This window comes from Trifolium pratense, linkage group LG5 (assembly GCF_020283565.1).
Source record: "Trifolium pratense cultivar HEN17-A07 linkage group LG5, ARS_RC_1.1, whole genome shotgun sequence".
Taxonomy (NCBI): domain Eukaryota; kingdom Viridiplantae; phylum Streptophyta; class Magnoliopsida; order Fabales; family Fabaceae; genus Trifolium; species Trifolium pratense.
In genome coordinates this window covers 13,966,412-13,984,493 of record NC_060063.1, presented here as the reverse complement: position 1 = coordinate 13,984,493, position 18,082 = coordinate 13,966,412, and the positions used below count along the sequence as shown (strand labels likewise).

The window sequence follows — 18,082 nt, the reverse complement described above, 5'->3', positions numbered from 1 at the left end:
GACGAACTTATTATTTCCTTTTTAGAATGACGAGGTCTCTTCCAAAACAAGAATTCTACTTGTGTTGTTTTGTCTTGCCTAGTGCCTACTTAATTGTCTTATCATATTATATATATTTTTGACAAACATCTTGCCATATTCATAAAGAAAATATTGTAAAAAGATTATGTTAAAAAATATTCAAATATATATCTAATAATAGAAGTAATATTTTATAGAGAATCTGAGAAATATTTTTCAAATCTCTATTATATACATTACGAAATTTCCACGGAGTTTTCGGGCATTCTTGATAGAATTGCTTAGGTGGCATATTCAATTGAATCTTATCTAACCTATTGAAAAAAAAAATCAATTAGAGAGGTTGTTTATGTGGCATTCAATTGAATCTTCTCTAACCAGTCATTACAAAAAAAAAAAAAAATCTTCAATAAAGATATTTGAATTAATTAAACCAAATTTCATCATAGAATTTTAAACCAAATTTCTTTAAATCAAATTACTCAAATAATACTTAAAACAAAATACATAAATATTATTTTAAAAGAAAATTATTAGTGTTATATTCTTTAATAAAGATATTTAAATCAATTAATTAATTAATTAATTTTTTTTGTGTGAATGGGAACGTATAAAGCCTATTTCGTAATCAATAAAGCTAAATGGTACGACTAAAAATTTCGTATAAAGCCTAACTTTTTTTAATAAAGACACAAAATACCCTTGAAAATGATTATGTGTAAAAAAATGAAATAGGGGAAAATTGGTGATTTCATATGTATCTTCTTTTAATATATTGTAGATGGTTCCAAAAATATAACAAATTAATTCATATGGCTTAGTAGTAAATATAATAAGAAGTGTAACTAAAAGGTTAAGGGTTCAAATCCTGCTGAGAAATGTTAGAAATGTTTTAGCATTTTTCTACTAACTTTTTTTAATAAAGACACAAAATACCCTTGAAAATGATTATGTGTAAAAAAATGAAATAGGGGAAAATTGGTGATTTCATATGTATCTTCTTTTAATATATTGTAGATGGTTCCAAAAATATAACAAATTAATTCATATGGCTTAGTGGTAAATATAATAAGGAGTGTAACTAAACGGTTAAGGGCTCAAATCATGCTGAGAAATGTTAGAAATTTTTTAGCATTTTTCTACTAACTTTTTTTAATAAAGACACAAAATACCCTTGAAAATGATTATGTGTCAAAAAATGAAATAGGGGCAAATTGGTGATTTCATATGTATCTTCTTTTAATATATTGTAGATTTTTTCCAATTTGAATTGTTTCTCTTTTTTAAAACCTATTTCATCATTTTTTTTTTGTCATCTCTTATATTACTAGACGGCTTTCGAACGGTCATATGTGACGTCAATAAATTGTGAATTTGTTATAGCATAAGATTCAAAACCGTTTGATACTTTTTCTGATAACAACTTCAATTGAACGTACGACAAACTTTTAAAAAAACTGTTGAATTTCAATAATCGGAATACATAACTACATTTTTTGAATTTTTATAAAAATTTATGGAGTTGATCTACTCAATGAGATCTTTGAATTCAACGGTTGGATTGAAGAAATATAATGCCGATATCGAATTATTAAGCGGAGTAAGTCAATGAAGACTTACTCTTGGAGTCAACGGATCCCTCCCCTATTGCTATTATCATATTGTAATTTATAATTACATATTTTACCGCTAATTAAACCCGTGCACCGCACGGGTCGATGTTCTAGTTGATAGTCAAGCTTGTTTCCTTTCTTCTTTTTTTTTGTATATATAAAAAACATCAAAAGCAGTTTTTTTTTGTCAAGTAGCCTAGTGGCTAGACTCTCACACATTTAAATATGGAGAAATATGAAATTCAGGATTCGAACCCCGACCACTCTAATGATGTCTCCGGTAACTATCATTTGAAAAATAAACCGAAACATGTATAAAAAAAAAATCTAGAGCACAAAAAAAAGTGTAGTTCACGTGCATCATTGGCTTTAATTAAGCCATGAACTTGAATATTCAGATTTTTCTTTTTAGTAGTTGAATATTCAAGTTTATAACCACAAATAGCATAGGCTTATGGAATGCAAATAGCATATAGGCTTACATTAAATTAGAAAATAATTTTTTGGTTTAAAAAATAGAAAATATTTGGGTATAAATTAGTAAGGTGGGTGCACATAATTTAAAGAATCTTACAAAACGTGCTGAAGAACATGAAACTTTCTTCAACAAGGTGTGTTTTTTATGCTTTTTGATTCATTTTTTTTTGTTTATTGTCATTTGGGTATGTAAATATTAAAAAAAGTTTTGGTTTTGACTTATTTTTCATAATTTATGGCCATTTGGGTATGTCAATATATTAAAAAGTTTTGATTTTGATGTGTTTTTGTTGTTCTTTTCTTTCAGGTTATTCATTTATTGAATGTTCTTGGCTTTGGTGGATTTTGTTTCCTCTTAGGGGCAAGTGAGTTGATTAATTAATCTATCATTCTAACTTATAAAGTGCAGTTTTGTTTTCAAAAAAATTAAAATTTTCAATGTCTTATTTGTTGTTTTGATTTTTTATTATTCTCTTTTACAGGACCTCAAGATGTTCCTTTAGTCTATTGTTTGTTCTATGTTGTGTTTGTTCCTCTTCGTTGGATATATTATAGGTTCAAGAAATGGCATTACTATCTCCTGGTAAATTCAAATATCTCAAATCCTGAGTTTGGAATTTCATAATTTTGCATCTATGAAGCATAAATATGGACACTAGACATGCATTCACACATCGACACTGGTAATAATTTGTGAAAATAATAGTGATTGTATGTAATTACAAGTGTCATTGTTGTGGGCGGGTCGGATATCGACATGTGTCATACACCTGGACATGTCTACCATCTGAAAGTTCAGTGCTACATGGACCACCGTTCCCTGCATTCACAAATTTGCCGCATTTATGCATTAAGTGACTACACGATTATGTGATAAACATTTCAATATTTTGTTTAATTGATTTTGGAGCCATGTTCATCCAAAGAGTTAAAGCTAGTTGCTAGCGGTGATGGCAGACTTCAAGGTATGCTAGTTATATTTTGTTTTTCAAACAAACAATGGATGATCACTATTAGGGACCGAACTCTAGTATTATTGTTGGGTCTAATTTTTGGGAGTATTATATTATGAATTTACATTTTAGAACTTAATGCTGAATATGGACCTTTTCTAATGTTGAATTTAATCTTGATGTCTACATTCAAGCTTGTTCTATTATTTTGCGAGACTTATGATTTTAGCAAAACTTTTCTCTATTTTTTTTTTAGTTGAAATCATGCTTAAGTACATTGAGTCCATAATAACTAATTTGATATTTCTTATTCATTTTATGACCAATTGTTATTAATCTTTTATCAAACAAGTGGCGTTTGTTGATTTATATCAGCATAAGTTCCTTAAGGATACTAATAGTTATATTAGTATTAATTTATCTTAAGAGTGATCAAATCACTAGTTCCTTCAAATAAAGAATGGTTTTATTACCATTATCCCTTTAATTTGAGAATGGTCTTAGTACCATATTGGAATGGCCTCAGTGTCATTATATTGATTGATATTGTAGTATCATCAATACATGTGGTATTGTAGTACCACATGTGGTATCGTAGTACCGTTGATTCATAGATTGATGTTGTAGCATCAATTTGAGTGGTATTGTAGTACCACTGAATCACCGATGAATCATAGATTGATGTTGTAGCATCAATTCGAGTGGTATTGTAGTACCATTCAAGAAGGTGTATTCTTTGACTGATTTCTACCGTGCAGTAGCATATCGGTATACAGTTGAAACTGGGCTGTTTTATCCTGGGGACGGCGTGGTTGATAGTCTGCTTGCACAATTTTGGGCAGTGCCACGAAACGTCTTAAAGAGAGCGACCTAGTCCGCGACTCAACCCAGTAATCTCTTCGGTGGCTGTAAAAATTATTTTTTAACAGTTTTTTAAATCCGAAAACAACAATTTTAAGACGTTTCTTTCTGCCATGACTACCGAAGAAATTACTGGTTCATATTATTATGTCGCTGACTATGGCAAACCATTTTGGTTTAAAGGGAATCACTTCAAACATTAGCAACAAAATAAATCATATTTTTAGAACAATAAAAGAGTTGCTAACGTGTTGAAGGATTATATTTCAATTGTATTTGAAATAATTGAACAAGTTTAAAAATGATAAAAAGTCTAAAGAAGATGCACTTGAAAGTCTGATAACTTGTCTTCTTTTGAAAGAAAAAGTTGTAAAGCAAGATCAGAAAAATAACGAAGTACTTGTTGTCTCGAACAACAACACTAGAAATAGAAAAAGATACTCATCACTTTTGTTGATGAATGTTGAGATTATTTTTCATAAATTTTATGGAAAATAAAAGTGATAAATGATGTTCTTGACATGTTTCAATTCTTTGGAATTGAAATTGAAAATTAGTTCAATAAGAAAGTCAAGTAACTTCATTTTGTTATAAGGCACAAAATTTGATTCCCACATTTTTTTAATGAGAATGAAATTATACATGAAACAACTACAACTTACTCTTTTGAGTTGAACGGTAAAGAAAAATAAAATAAAAATAAAGAACCTTTTACCGAGCTAGTTGTTACAGTCATGTTTAATTTCGGCATTGCGTCTCATTAGTGGGTGTAACACCCTAACCCATACTACCCTTAAAAACGTAATTTTAAAAACTTTTTAACAAGTGTAAAGGCAGAGTGCCACGCGGTAATTAAAACACAAGCATACACACAGAGCGTCATGAAATTTAACATGAAAAGCAACAGCGGATTCAATCACACCAAGCATGCATATATATACATATATATATACATAAGCCATATTCATCCCTAAGGATGTCACTTATACAAGAACTAGCATATCAAAAGGTAACACCGATATACGATGAAATCCAAGCGTAATCCCCGACTCGATGTTACATTACCAGAGCATTTACTATTTACAAACTCTAGCCAAAAGCTAGTACTAAGAGGAGTAATCTATGCTAAGTCTCCTCACCAAAAGGTACTTCAACACCAAGCTAAAACAGCAGTCTAAACGTCGGCACAGTCCTCAGCCTGAATATCTAAACCCCCAAAGGTCCAGCAAATAACACAAAGCAGAGAGTTAGAAAACATAACCGCATATCATACGAGTATAAGAAAGGTCTTACACTTTCGAACTACATCATACATATTCTAACTCACGTCAAAACATCGCACTAAACAATTATCAATTAATAAAGTTCAACACAATTCAACCAAATAAATGTCACATACCATTTATCAAATATATGCGCATTTACCCTAAGGTATCTAATGCCAATTAATTCACTGTCATGCCATCCCTAGACATAACTAAATGCATGTGGTACCAAGGTGTCTCACCAACGGTGGACCAAGAACAGTTTTATATCATGCTGGATATGTCGGAACTTACCGAACCATCTTATCTCCCTTGGATAAGCCAACACAGTTTTATATCCTGTTGGATAGCAACTCCGGACTCATGGATTCATCTAATCCGATCCTCGGCTTCATTATGGACACATAATCCATTTTCGTTATTGGAACCCAAGTTTCCAATGTTCACATACAATCATGAATGCATGTATGCATACACATATCAACCATATGATATTCTCTAGCTCGAAGCTACTCTTTTATGAATGCGGGAACACAATCCTAACACATTCACTTAACATTACAATTTAATGCCAAAACATCACATTGCTCATTTTAAGCTACAACTTATTGCATACACGTTTATCAATTATATAACGATTACCAATAAGCATTAACAGTATCAACATGTATCAACAATCATGTAAGGATACTCTTAAACCATGTTACAAGTGCCTAATCACACTTAGAAACATCAACAAAAATTGCTGTCACAGAGGCCTTCGCTAAGCGAAGCCTCAGCGAGACATGGCGAACCTCACCAGGAAGTCACCTGCTCATGGCGAGCATTGGCGAGCTTCAGCGAACTATTCGCTGAGCGAAGGCTTAGCGAGCCTACGCGAACCACACCAGGAAGTCACCTGCTCATGGCGAGCATTGGCGAGCTTCAGCGAACATGTTCGCTACAGCGAACTCCTGGTCGCTTAGCGAACTATACCAGAAAAATATCTGTTCTTGAGTTTCAATAAGGCGGTTTAACCTCAAATCAACTCAAAAATTCATTCAAACATGTTATAAATTCTTATAAACAGCCATTCCAAACATATATGGTATCAAAGAACATTAATCATCCCTTCCAAACATCCAAATACCTCAAATAATCAAAATCATGCCAATTTCTTGGGTTTTAAGTAACTTTCATAAACTTTTTCAACATGATCCAAACACATGCATATTTTTCATGAAATCAAGCTAGTGATTAACACATACAAAGTGATGATGAAGAACATCACACTCACATACAAAAGCTTAATCAAAAGTCTAAAAGAAATTGAGTGGGAGAGTTCGGGAATGGAGACATAGACAATCTCCCCTCTCCTTGCCACTCAAGAATCATGAATTCTAATCTATTACCTTAAGCAAAGATGATGATCCAAGCCTTCTCTTGCTCAAGCTTTCTCTCTTGATCAAACCCTAGCTTAGCTCTCTCTCTTCTAAGACAAAAGATCATGAAATGAGCTAAGTCTCATGACAAGTTTTCCTTAAATACCTCTCCCTAAAAGTCATGAACCAAGCCCAAGTGGCTTAGGCCCATTGCCTCTCACGCCCATTAAGCCCAAAACAAAGGTTCTCGCGTCTAATAACTTACGTTCGGCTAAATAATTATTCGCCGCTCACTAAAATAATAAAAGCCAATTAATAAATAAAATAACATTTAATAAAATATACGAATACGAAAAATGGGTCGTTACAATCCTACCCCCCTTAAAAGAATTTCGCCCTCGAAATTACCTAGAAACAGATCGGGATAAGAATCTCTCATCTTGCTTTCTAGCTCCCACGTTGCATTCTCACCAGCCGGTCCTCCCCACACGACTTTCACGGATGCAATCTCTTTGTTCCTCAACCTCTTCACTTCTCTCCCTTCGATTCTCAAAGGCACAGTCTCGATGGTCAACTCATCCCTCACTTGAACATCGTCCGATTCAATCACGTGTGTCGGATCAGACACATACTTGCGCAACTGTGATACATGGAAAACATCGTGCAAATTCGCCAATGATGGCGGTAATGCAATCCTATACGCAACTTTCCCAACTCGCTTCAAAATCTCAAACGGTCCAATAAACCTCGATGTCAACTTCCTTGACTTCAACGCACGTCCTACTCCAGTAGTCGATGTAACTCGTAGGAATACATGATCCCCTTCTTGGAATTCAATGTCCTTCCTCCTCTTATCATGATAACTCTTCTGTCGACTCTGAGACGCTTTCATCTTCTCACGAATCATCCGAATCTTCTCTGTTGTTTCTTGTACAATCTCTGGTCCAAGAATTGCACCTTCTCCAGTTTCATACCAACACAGAGGTGTCCTACACCTTCTCCCATACAAAGCCTCAAACGGTGCCATTCCGATACTAGAATGGTAACTGTTGTTGTATGTAAACTCTACCAACGGCAAACAAGAATCCCAATTCACGTTTTGCTCCAAAACACAAGCTCTCAACAAATCCTCTAAGGATTGTATCGTCCTCTCCGACTGACCATCTGTCTGAGGATGATAAGCTGAACCCAACCTCAACTTCGTTCCTAAAGCTTCTTGCAAGCTTTCCCAAAATCTGGAAGTAAATCTCGGATCTCTATCCGAAATAATACTTGTTGGAATACCATGTAGCTTCACAATCTGCTCCACATAAATCTCGGCCAACTTAGGCACCAAAGTACCTTTCCTGATAGCAATGAAGTGAGCACACTTCGTCAGACGATCTACCACTACCCAAATCACCTCGTTACCTTTCTTGGTCCTCGGTAAACCTCCCACAAAATCCATTGCAATGCTATCCCATTTCCATTCGGGTATAAACATTGGTTGCAACAAACCAAACGGCTTCTGATGTTCGATCTTCGATTTCTGACAAGTTAAGCAGGAATAAACAAATTCAGAAATTTGCCTCTTCATTCCTGGCCACCAAAATAACTTCCTCAAATCCTGATACATCTTGGTTACTCCAGGATGAATACTCAAACCACTTCTGTGACCTTCTTCCATGATCATTCTTTTCAATTCGGGTACATCCGGTACACAAACTCTTCCTTGAAATCTCATGACTCCACTTTCGTCAATCTTGATATTGGTCTCCTTGCCTTCATTGATGAGTACCATCTTCTCCATCAATTTCTTATCCGATTTCTGACGTTCTTTAATATCTTCAAGAAAAGGATTCGTCAATCTTAACATTCCAAGCTTCACACTTGAAGAAGTAACCTCACACACAAGACTCAAGTCTCGGAATTCCTCAATCAACTCTAACTCTCTCACCATCAATGATGACATATGCAAAGTTTTCCTACTTAATGCATCGGCCACCACATTGGCTTTTCCGGGGTGATAACTCAAATTAAAATCGTAGTCCTTTAAGAATTCGAGCCATCTTCGTTGCCTCATATTCAACTCCTTCTGGTCGAATAAGTATTTCAGACTCTTGTGATCACTAAACACTTCGAACCTCGATCCATACAAGTAGTGTCTCCACACTTTCAAAGCAAACACCACTGCGGCTAACTCCAAATCATGCGTTGGATAGTTCCTCTCGTGAACCTTCAGTTGCCTTGAAGCATATGCTACCACATTACCCCCTTGCATAAGCACTCCACCAAGTCCTAACTTCGAAGCATCGCAATACACGACGAACGACTCTTTGGCATCGGGTAAAATCAACACGGGTGCAGTAGTCAATCTTCTCTTGAGCTCTTGGAAGCTCTTCTCACAAATACCATCCCAAACAAACGCTTGATCTTTCCTCGTCAACTTGGTTAACGGTAAAGCCAACTTCGAAAAACCTTCGATGAATCTTCTATAATAACCGGCTAAACCAAGGAAACTTCTAATCTCTGAAACAGATTCCGGCGTTCCCCACTGTGACACAGCGTCAACCTTCGCAGGATCTACCGCGATTCCTCCACTTGAAATTATATGCCCTAGGAAACTCACCTCTTTCATCCAAAATTCACACTTCGACAACTTGGCATACAACTTCTTCTCCTTCAAGACTTGCAAAACAATCCTCAAGTGCTCTTCGTGCTCTTCCTCGGATTTTGAGTAAATCAAAATGTCGTCGATGAACACCACCACGAATCTATCCAAAAATGAATGAAAAATTCGGTTCATATACTCCATGAAAACTCCAGGTGCATTGGTCACACCAAACGGCATAACTGAATACTCATAGTGCCCATACCTCGTCCTAAATGCAGTCTTAGGTATGTCTTCCGTCTTCACTCTAATCTGATGGTATCCAGATCTCAAATCGATCTTACTAAACACGCAAGCTCCAACTAGTTGATCCATCAAATCATCTATCCTCGGAAGTGGATATTTATTCTTGATCGTCACTTTGTTCAACTGACGATAGTCTATACATAATCTCATGCTTCCATCTTTCTTCTTTACAAGCAATACCGGCGCTCCCCATGGCGAAACACTCGGTCGAACAAACCTCTTCTCAAGCAGCTCTTCAAGTTGCTTCTTCAACTCATTCAACTCTGACGCTGACATTCGATATGGCGCCATCGATATCGGACTAGTTCCAGGTACTAGGTCGATAGAAAACTCTACCTCTCGCTTTGGAGGCACGTCAGATATATCATCTGGAAACACATCTGGGAATTCACAAACGATCGGTAACTCTTCTATCTTAACTCCTCCTTCGAGTTTCAATGATGCAAACATCATGAACATCTCGGCATGTTCTTTCAACGCTTCCGATACTTCCTTCCCGCTCATCAAATGCAAGTTCTCCTCCGGCTTCGGAAAAACAACGGCCTTCTCACGACAGTTGATATGAATTCGGTTGAAGATTAACCAATTCATACCAAAAATTACATCCATACCACTAAGTGGAATACACACTAAATCCATACCAAAGTGCCTATCAAAAATGGTTACGGGGCAATTACGACATACTTGTCGGGTAATCACTGAACCATTAGCAGGAGTTTCTATTTCCATCCTACCCGTCATATCCGTTAAAGGAATACTAAGACGCTTCGCACAATCCAAAGAAATAAAAGAATGCGTCGCTCCCGTATCTATAATCGCAATTAAAGGAGTGTCATAGATGAAACACGTACCTCTAATGAGATTGTCCTCAAGGCTAGCATCCTCTCCACTCAAAGCAAACACCTTGCCCATCACCTTCTTGGGCTTCTTACAAGTCAGACTCTTGTGGCCTTCATCTCCACAGTTGAAACACACCACTTTTGTCCTACACACTTCGGTCTTGTGGCCCAGCTTTCCACAATTCTTACACCTATCTCCCTTCTTCGGGCAATCATAAGACATATGACCCCTTTCTCCACAGTTGTAACAATTCCCATTCACCGGCTTCTTACCACCACTTGTATTCCCTTTACCGCGGTTGTCATAAGGTTTTCCGCGCTCTTGCCCTTTCCCTTTTCGGTCGTTCACAGCCTTATAGTAGTTCACCTTAGCTCTACCATCCTCATCACAAATCCTACTCTTGTTCACAAGGGTCGCAAAATCCCTTATCTGTGAAAATCCAATCATATGCTTAATGTCTGGACGTAGACCACTTTCAAACTTCACGCACTTGTCGTTCTCCGCTTCCAAAGTGTTGTAATGCGGACTAAACGCACACAAAGTCTCAAACTTGACGGCATAGTCAGCTACCGTCATATTTCCCTGTTTCAACTCCATGAATTCCACCACCTTCTTATTCTTCACATCAACAGGAAAATACTTAACCAAAAATTCTCTTTTAAACATTGCCCATGGTATAGCCATACCACCGGGTCCTAGCCTCAACTTGGCGTTCTTCCACCACACGTTCGCTTCCTCACGCAACACATATGTCCCAAGGGTTGTCTTCCCTTCCTCGGAACAATCCATTGCTTCAAAAATTATTTCAAGTTCCTCCAGCCACTTGTAAGCTCCATCCGGGTTGTAACCTCCGATAAATGTTGGCGGTTTCTGCTTCATGAACCTTTCCAACCTCATTTCTACCTCTCTTCCAGGTTGATGATCTCTAACCACTATGTTGGTGAGTGCGGCCAAAGCCTCCGCAATCTGGGCATTCGTTCTCGCAGCAGCCATGATTCCTGAACGAATCACAACTAGACGTTAGAATGTATTAACAGTGTTCCCTACACATGCTCATACGGGGAAAAGAAAAGTCCTAATTGGTTCACATGAACCGACCTGCTCTGATACCACTATTGTAACACCCTAACCCATACTACCCTTAAAAACGTAATTTTAAAAACTTTTTAACAAGTGTAAAGGCAGAGTGCCACGCGGTAATTAAAACACAAGCATACACACAGAGCGTCATGAAATTTAACATGAAAAGCAACAGCGGATTCAATCACACCAAGCATGCATATATATACATATATATATACATAAGCCATATTCATCCCTAAGGATGTCACTTATACAAGAACTAGCATATCAAAAGGTAACACCGATATACGATGAAATCCAAGCGTAATCCCCGACTCGATGTTACATTACCAGAGCATTTACTATTTACAAACTCTAGCCAAAAGCTAGTACTAAGAGGAGTAATCTATGCTAAGTCTCCTCACCAAAAGGTACTTCAACACCAAGCTAAAACAGCAGTCTAAACGTCGGCACAGTCCTCAGCCTGAATATCTGAACCCCCAAAGGTCCAGCAAATAACACAAAGCAGAGAGTTAGAAAACATAACCGCATATCATACGAGTATAAGAAAGGTCTTACACTTTCGAACTACATCATACATATTCTAACTCACGTCAAAACATCGCACTAAACAATTATCAATTAATAAAGTTCAACACAATTCAACCAAATAAATGTCACATACCATTTATCAAATATATGCGCATTTACCCTAAGGTATCTAATGCCAATTAATTCACTGTCATGCCATCCCTAGACATAACTAAATGCATGTGGTACCAAGGTGTCTCACCAACGGTGGACCAAGAACAGTTTTATATCATGCTGGATATGTCGGAACTTACCGAACCATCTTATCTCCCTTGGATAAGCCAACACAGTTTTATATCCTGTTGGATAGCAACTCCGGACTCATGGATTCATCTAATCCGATCCTCGGCTTCATTATGGACACATAATCCATTTTCGTTATTGGAACCCAAGTTTCCAATGTTCACATACAATCATGAATGCATGTATGCATACACATATCAACCATATGATATTCTCTAGCTCGAAGCTACTCTTTTATGAATGCGGGAACACAATCCTAACACATTCACTTAACATTACAATTTAATGCCAAAACATCACATTGCTCATTTTAAGCTACAACTTATTGCATACACGTTTATCAATTATATAACGATTACCAATAAGCATTAACAGTATCAACATGTATCAACAATCATGTAAGGATACTCTTAAACCATGTTACAAGTGCCTAATCACACTTAGAAACATCAACAAAAATTGCTGTCACAGAGGCCTTCGCTAAGCGAAGCCTCAGCGAGACATGGCGAACCTCACCAGGAAGTCACCTGCTCATGGCGAGCATTGGCGAGCTTCAGCGAACTATTCGCTGAGCGAAGGCTTAGCGAGCCTACGCGAACCACACCAGGAAGTCACCTGCTCATGGCGAGCATTGGCGAGCTTCAGCGAACATGTTCGCTACAGCGAACTCCTGGTCGCTTAGCGAACTATACCAGAAAAATATCTGTTCTTGAGTTCCAATAAGGCGGTTTAACCTCAAATCAACTCAAAAATTCATTCAAACATGTTATAAATTCTTATAAACAGCCATTCCAAACATATATGGTATCAAAGAACATTAATCATCCCTTCCAAACATCCAAATACCTCAAATAATCAAAATCATGCCAATTTCTTGGGTTTTAAGTAACTTTCATAAACTTTTTCAACATGATCCAAACACATGCATATTTTTCATGAAATCAAGCTAGTGATTAACACATACAAAGTGATGATGAAGAACATCACACTCACATACAAAAGCTTAATCAAAAGTCTAAAAGAAATTGAGTGGGAGAGTTCGGGAATGGAGACATAGACAATCTCCCCTCTCCTTGCCACTCAAGAATCATGAATTCTAATCTCTTACCTTAAGCAAAGATGATGATCCAAGCCTTCTCTTGCTCAAGCTTTCTCTCTTGATCAAACCCTAGCTTAGCTCTCTCTCTTCTAAGACAAAAGATCATGAAATGAGCTAAGTCTCATGACAAGTTTTCCTTAAATACCTCTCCCTAAAAGTCATGAACCAAGCCCAAGTGGCTTAGGCCCATTGCCTCTCACGCCCATTAAGCCCAAAACAAAGGTTCTCGCGTCTAATAACTTACGTTCGGCTAAATAATTATTCGCCGCTCACTAAAATAATAAAAGCCAATTAATAAATAAAATAACATTTAATAAAATATACGAATACGAAAAATGGGTCGTTACAGTGGGGGAATTCAATTAATTGATTGTTTTGTGCTAAATAGAGTGCCTAAGTGCAAGAACAAAATTTACTTGTGAAATTTTGTAGAAAAGACAATTTAACTTGTCTTATTTTTTGAACTTGGAGTAATTTGACGTAGGTTCAAATTCTCAACTCCAAGAGAGTTTAACTCACTAGTAGAGCCTATGAATGTGTATTTGTTGATACACAATTAACATCAAAGCTTATAGGTTGTTGCCTAAATGCTAAAATGGTCATAGAATCAAAAAAATGATTTCTATGAAAATGAATTTCTCTTTAAAATTGAGAAATAGTGGGGGCTCTAGTGGGGGCATTGTACCTGGTCACATTCCAGTGATCAGAAGTTGTAATGAGAACATCGAACAAGATGTAATAGAACCTCGAAGAGGTAAGATAGCAAAAAGTTGCTAAAAAGTATGAACCTGATTACATGGTTTATAGATTAGAAAAGGATCCAACGAACCTCCAAGAAACTGTCTTTCTTGGATGCTGATTTATGGTGGTAGCCGTAAATGATGAGATGAATTATCTATTGTCTAATAAGACTTGACATTTAGTAGACTTGCCTCATGAGTACAAATTGAATGATTATAAATAAATTTTAGAAAGGAAAACAAATATATATCTTTTCAACATATTTTCTCCAAGTACAAGAATAATATCCATAAGGCCAAATGGATGTTATAACTACTTTTCTAAATAGTGAATTGGAAGAAGAATTTTTTATGGAACAACCTAAATATTTTTTTTAACTCATGGGCATGAAAACTAAAGTCGATAAGTTGGATAAGACTTTGTAGAGTCTTAAACAAGTCATATGAAATGACATGAAAAGTTTGACAATTTGATGATTGTCAAATGAATTTCGAAGTAAATGTAATCTTGGATATTGAGATTATTGATACATGAATGCAAATTTTCCTTAAATCAATCTCACTATGATGAGAAAGTTTTAAATAAATATATTTACGGAAGCAAACTTGTTTGCATACTATATGATCCTAGTTTAAAAACTATGGAGGAGCACTGTTGAAAGTGTAATACAATCAGGATATGAAAGCATTATTGTCATTCGGTATGTCACTAATTGTACTTGACCCGACATTATATGTCGTAGTATTGCATATGTCGTGGTACTGTTGTGCCGGTTTGTTAGTAAACCGAAGAACTAACATTGGTATGCTATTGAGAGATTCATGAGATAAAAATGACCATGAATCTCATATTACCTTATTATAGATTTTCTGATGTTCTTGAAGGATTCAATGATGTAGATTGGAATACATTATTATATGATTCCAAAACAATTAGTGACTATATATTTGAAATATATAGTAGAGAATCTGTATCTTGGAAATCAGAAAAATATACTATATTGGCTTAATCCAATATGAAGTCTCAAATGATACCATTAGCCACAGCTAGTGAAGAAGCAAGTTGGTCGCTTGCAATTTGAGATTCCTTTATGGAATAATCTATGCCAGATGTGTTGATCCGTTGCGATAGTACCGCGGCTATTGCATAAATTGAGAACCGTTATTATAATGGTAAAAGACGTCGAATAAAAAGAAAGCACAACACGGTGAGATAGATAGTCTCTAAAGGTGTTGTAAGAATGGGTCATGAACACACTGATGAAAAATTTAGCAGATCCTTTGACGAAAGGAATAGCTAAAGAGGAAGTCCATTATACATCTGGAAAGATGGGACTAATGCCTAAATGAATTTCTCATGATGGAAACCCAACCTAAATGACTGGAGATCCCAAGAAATAGGTTCAATGGATAATAACAAGTTGTGAGGAGTTAAAGATGATCATGCAAGTAAAAATAAGAAATGCATGATTCCTGAAAGCGAAAGGATGAGATAATAAAACTCTTAATGAGATCTATACTCAGTATGAGTGGAGTACCGAGCTTCAGGAGTACTCTTGATAGACTCACCTATATGAATGTGGAACTAAGGCCGGTTCCTATGGAATTTAGAGGCGAATTCCTAGAGCGTTCATGAAACTGGGATACACGTGCAGGGCCATTAAAGCACGGGCTATAAAGATACACCTTGAGAAAAGGTTGTGTGCGGGTTTGAGAAAAATCCGAGATAGAGTTCAAGACAAGTGTCACTCTTACTAAATCGGGCTCTTACTTGCTATGTAAAGGTTCAAGTCATAGACACCTTTGCTTATGCACAATCTTTTAGAAGCGTCCTACGATATTTTGGAATTTTCTTTTAAATTCAAGTGGGGGATTGTTGGAACAAAGTTCACATTGGTGTGTGAATTGGAAATAAAATTGAGTCCCTTATCGGGTACTAGAGCATACTAGTATGTTGTAGCATACTAGTGTGTAATTTTGAGAAAATAAATATATTAAGTCTCGCAATTATTTATTTGATTTATGGTGATTTTATTTTCCATCAATTTGTAACCGTTAATTTATGGGAGAATAAATCTAATTGATTGCTTCACTAAGAAAATATATATATGCATATATGTATATACATCTCAGCCTAAAAAAAGTGAGACACGGCAAGCTTCAAAAATTGTTGCATACCATATTTCAATATTAAAAAATTATGAAAACCATTTATCCTTAGTCAATGGTTGAACATAGGTTGGAGCAATTATAATTTGTACAATCAAGTTGTAGATACATGGCCAAGTGACTACACGATTATGTGATAAACATTTCAATATTTTGTTTAATTGATTTTGGAGCCATGTTCATCCAAAGAGTTAAAGCTAGTTGCTAGCGGTGATGGCAGACTTCAAGGTATGCTAGTTATATTTTGTTTTTCAAACAAACAATGGATGATCACTATTAGGGACCGAACTCTAGTATTATTGTTGGGTCTAATTTTTGGGAGTATTATATTATGAATTTACATTTTAGAACTTAATGCTGAATATGGACCTTTTCTAATGTTGAATTTAATCTTAATGTCTACATTCAAGCTTGTTCTATTATTTTGCGAGACTTATGATTTTAGCAAAACTTTTCTCTATTTTTTTTTTAGTTGAAATCATGCTTAAGTACATTGAGTCCATAATAACTAATTTGATATTTCTTATTCATTTTATGACCAATTGTTATTAATCTTTTATCAAACAAGTGGCGTTTGTTGATTTATATCAGCATAAGTTCCTTAAGGATACTAATAGTTATATTAGTATTAATTTATCTTAAGAGTGATCAAATCACTAGTTCCTTCAAATAAAGAATGGTTTTATTACCATTATCCCTTTAATTTGAGAATGGTCTTAGTACTATATTGGAATGGCCTCAGTGTCATTATATTGATTGATATTGTAGTATCATCAATACATGTGGTATTGTAGTACCACATGTGGTATCGTAGTACCGTTGATTCATAGATTGATGTTGTAGCATCAATTTGAGTGGTATTGTAGTACCACTGAATCACCGATGAATCATAGATTGATGTTGTAGCATCAATTCGAGTGGTATTGTAGTACCATTCAAGAAGGTGTATTCTTTGACCGATTTCTACCGTGCAGTAGCATATCGGTATACAGTTGAAACTGGGTTGTTTTATCCTGGGGACGGCGTGGTTGATAGTCTGCTTGCACAATTTTGGGCAGTGCCACGAAACGTCTTAAAGAGAGCGACCTAGTCCGCGACTCAACCCAGTAATCTCTTCGGTGGCTGTAAAAATTATTTTTTAACGGTTTTTTAAATCCGAAAACAACAATGCATTAGGCGAATCTTCGGTCGTTGGATTGAGAGGGAATGGTCCAAATTTCAAGCTTGGTATTTTTTATTTTGAAACAAATTAAAAATTGCATTGTAATCTCGATTGTCTGAGGTTAATTCCACGACCGCAAAAATGCTGAATGCGTGAATGCGGCAAATTTGTGACAGCTGAGAATCTGATTTCGTGCTACATAGGTATTAGTTTCATTGGCATTATGGCACAATTTTGGTCATTTTGTAGCATTGTATAGTCATTTTGTGAGGAGGGATAAAAGAGAATAATATGTAACTGTCAAAACCATGGAATTTGATTCCTTGCAATAACTGTGTGACTTGGTTACCAATCTCGACCGTCCAATCTATGATAGAGGATAGAAATTATTTATAGTTGATTTGGTGAAATGTGTAATCTGAGCTATCTGATTTCGAAATGGTCTGAGATTATTTACTGCATGTAATTGTGCGATGCAATTATAATAGTGAATCTATATCTCCTTAAATCATATGCAATGTAATCAAGACATTGGGCCAAGTGGTTATTGAGATCCCCCTAGGACGAATCGTTCCGGAGAAACCGAGTTCGATTCCTGATGGGAACAATTCTTGGCTAGACCGAGTTCGATTCTTGATGGGAACAATTTTTGGCTAGACTTTACTTACCTTGCGGTCTAACTCTGGATTACTGGGGCCCACTTCCCCTAGGAACCGGAGGGTTAATACC

The 18,082-nt window shown here is 36.0% G+C and overlaps 1 long non-coding RNA gene across 1 annotated transcript; it reads left to right on the top strand.

Moving 5' to 3' along the window:
* The first annotated feature begins 2,188 nt into the window (after positions 1–2,188).
* On the top strand, positions 2,189–17,748 carry LOC123884359. The gene is made up of 4 exons (XR_006800746.1): positions 2,189–2,245; positions 2,419–2,476; positions 2,594–2,965; positions 17,368–17,748. It is a non-coding gene; the product is annotated as an uncharacterized LOC123884359 (long non-coding RNA).
* Positions 17,749–18,082: the final 334 nt, after the last annotated feature.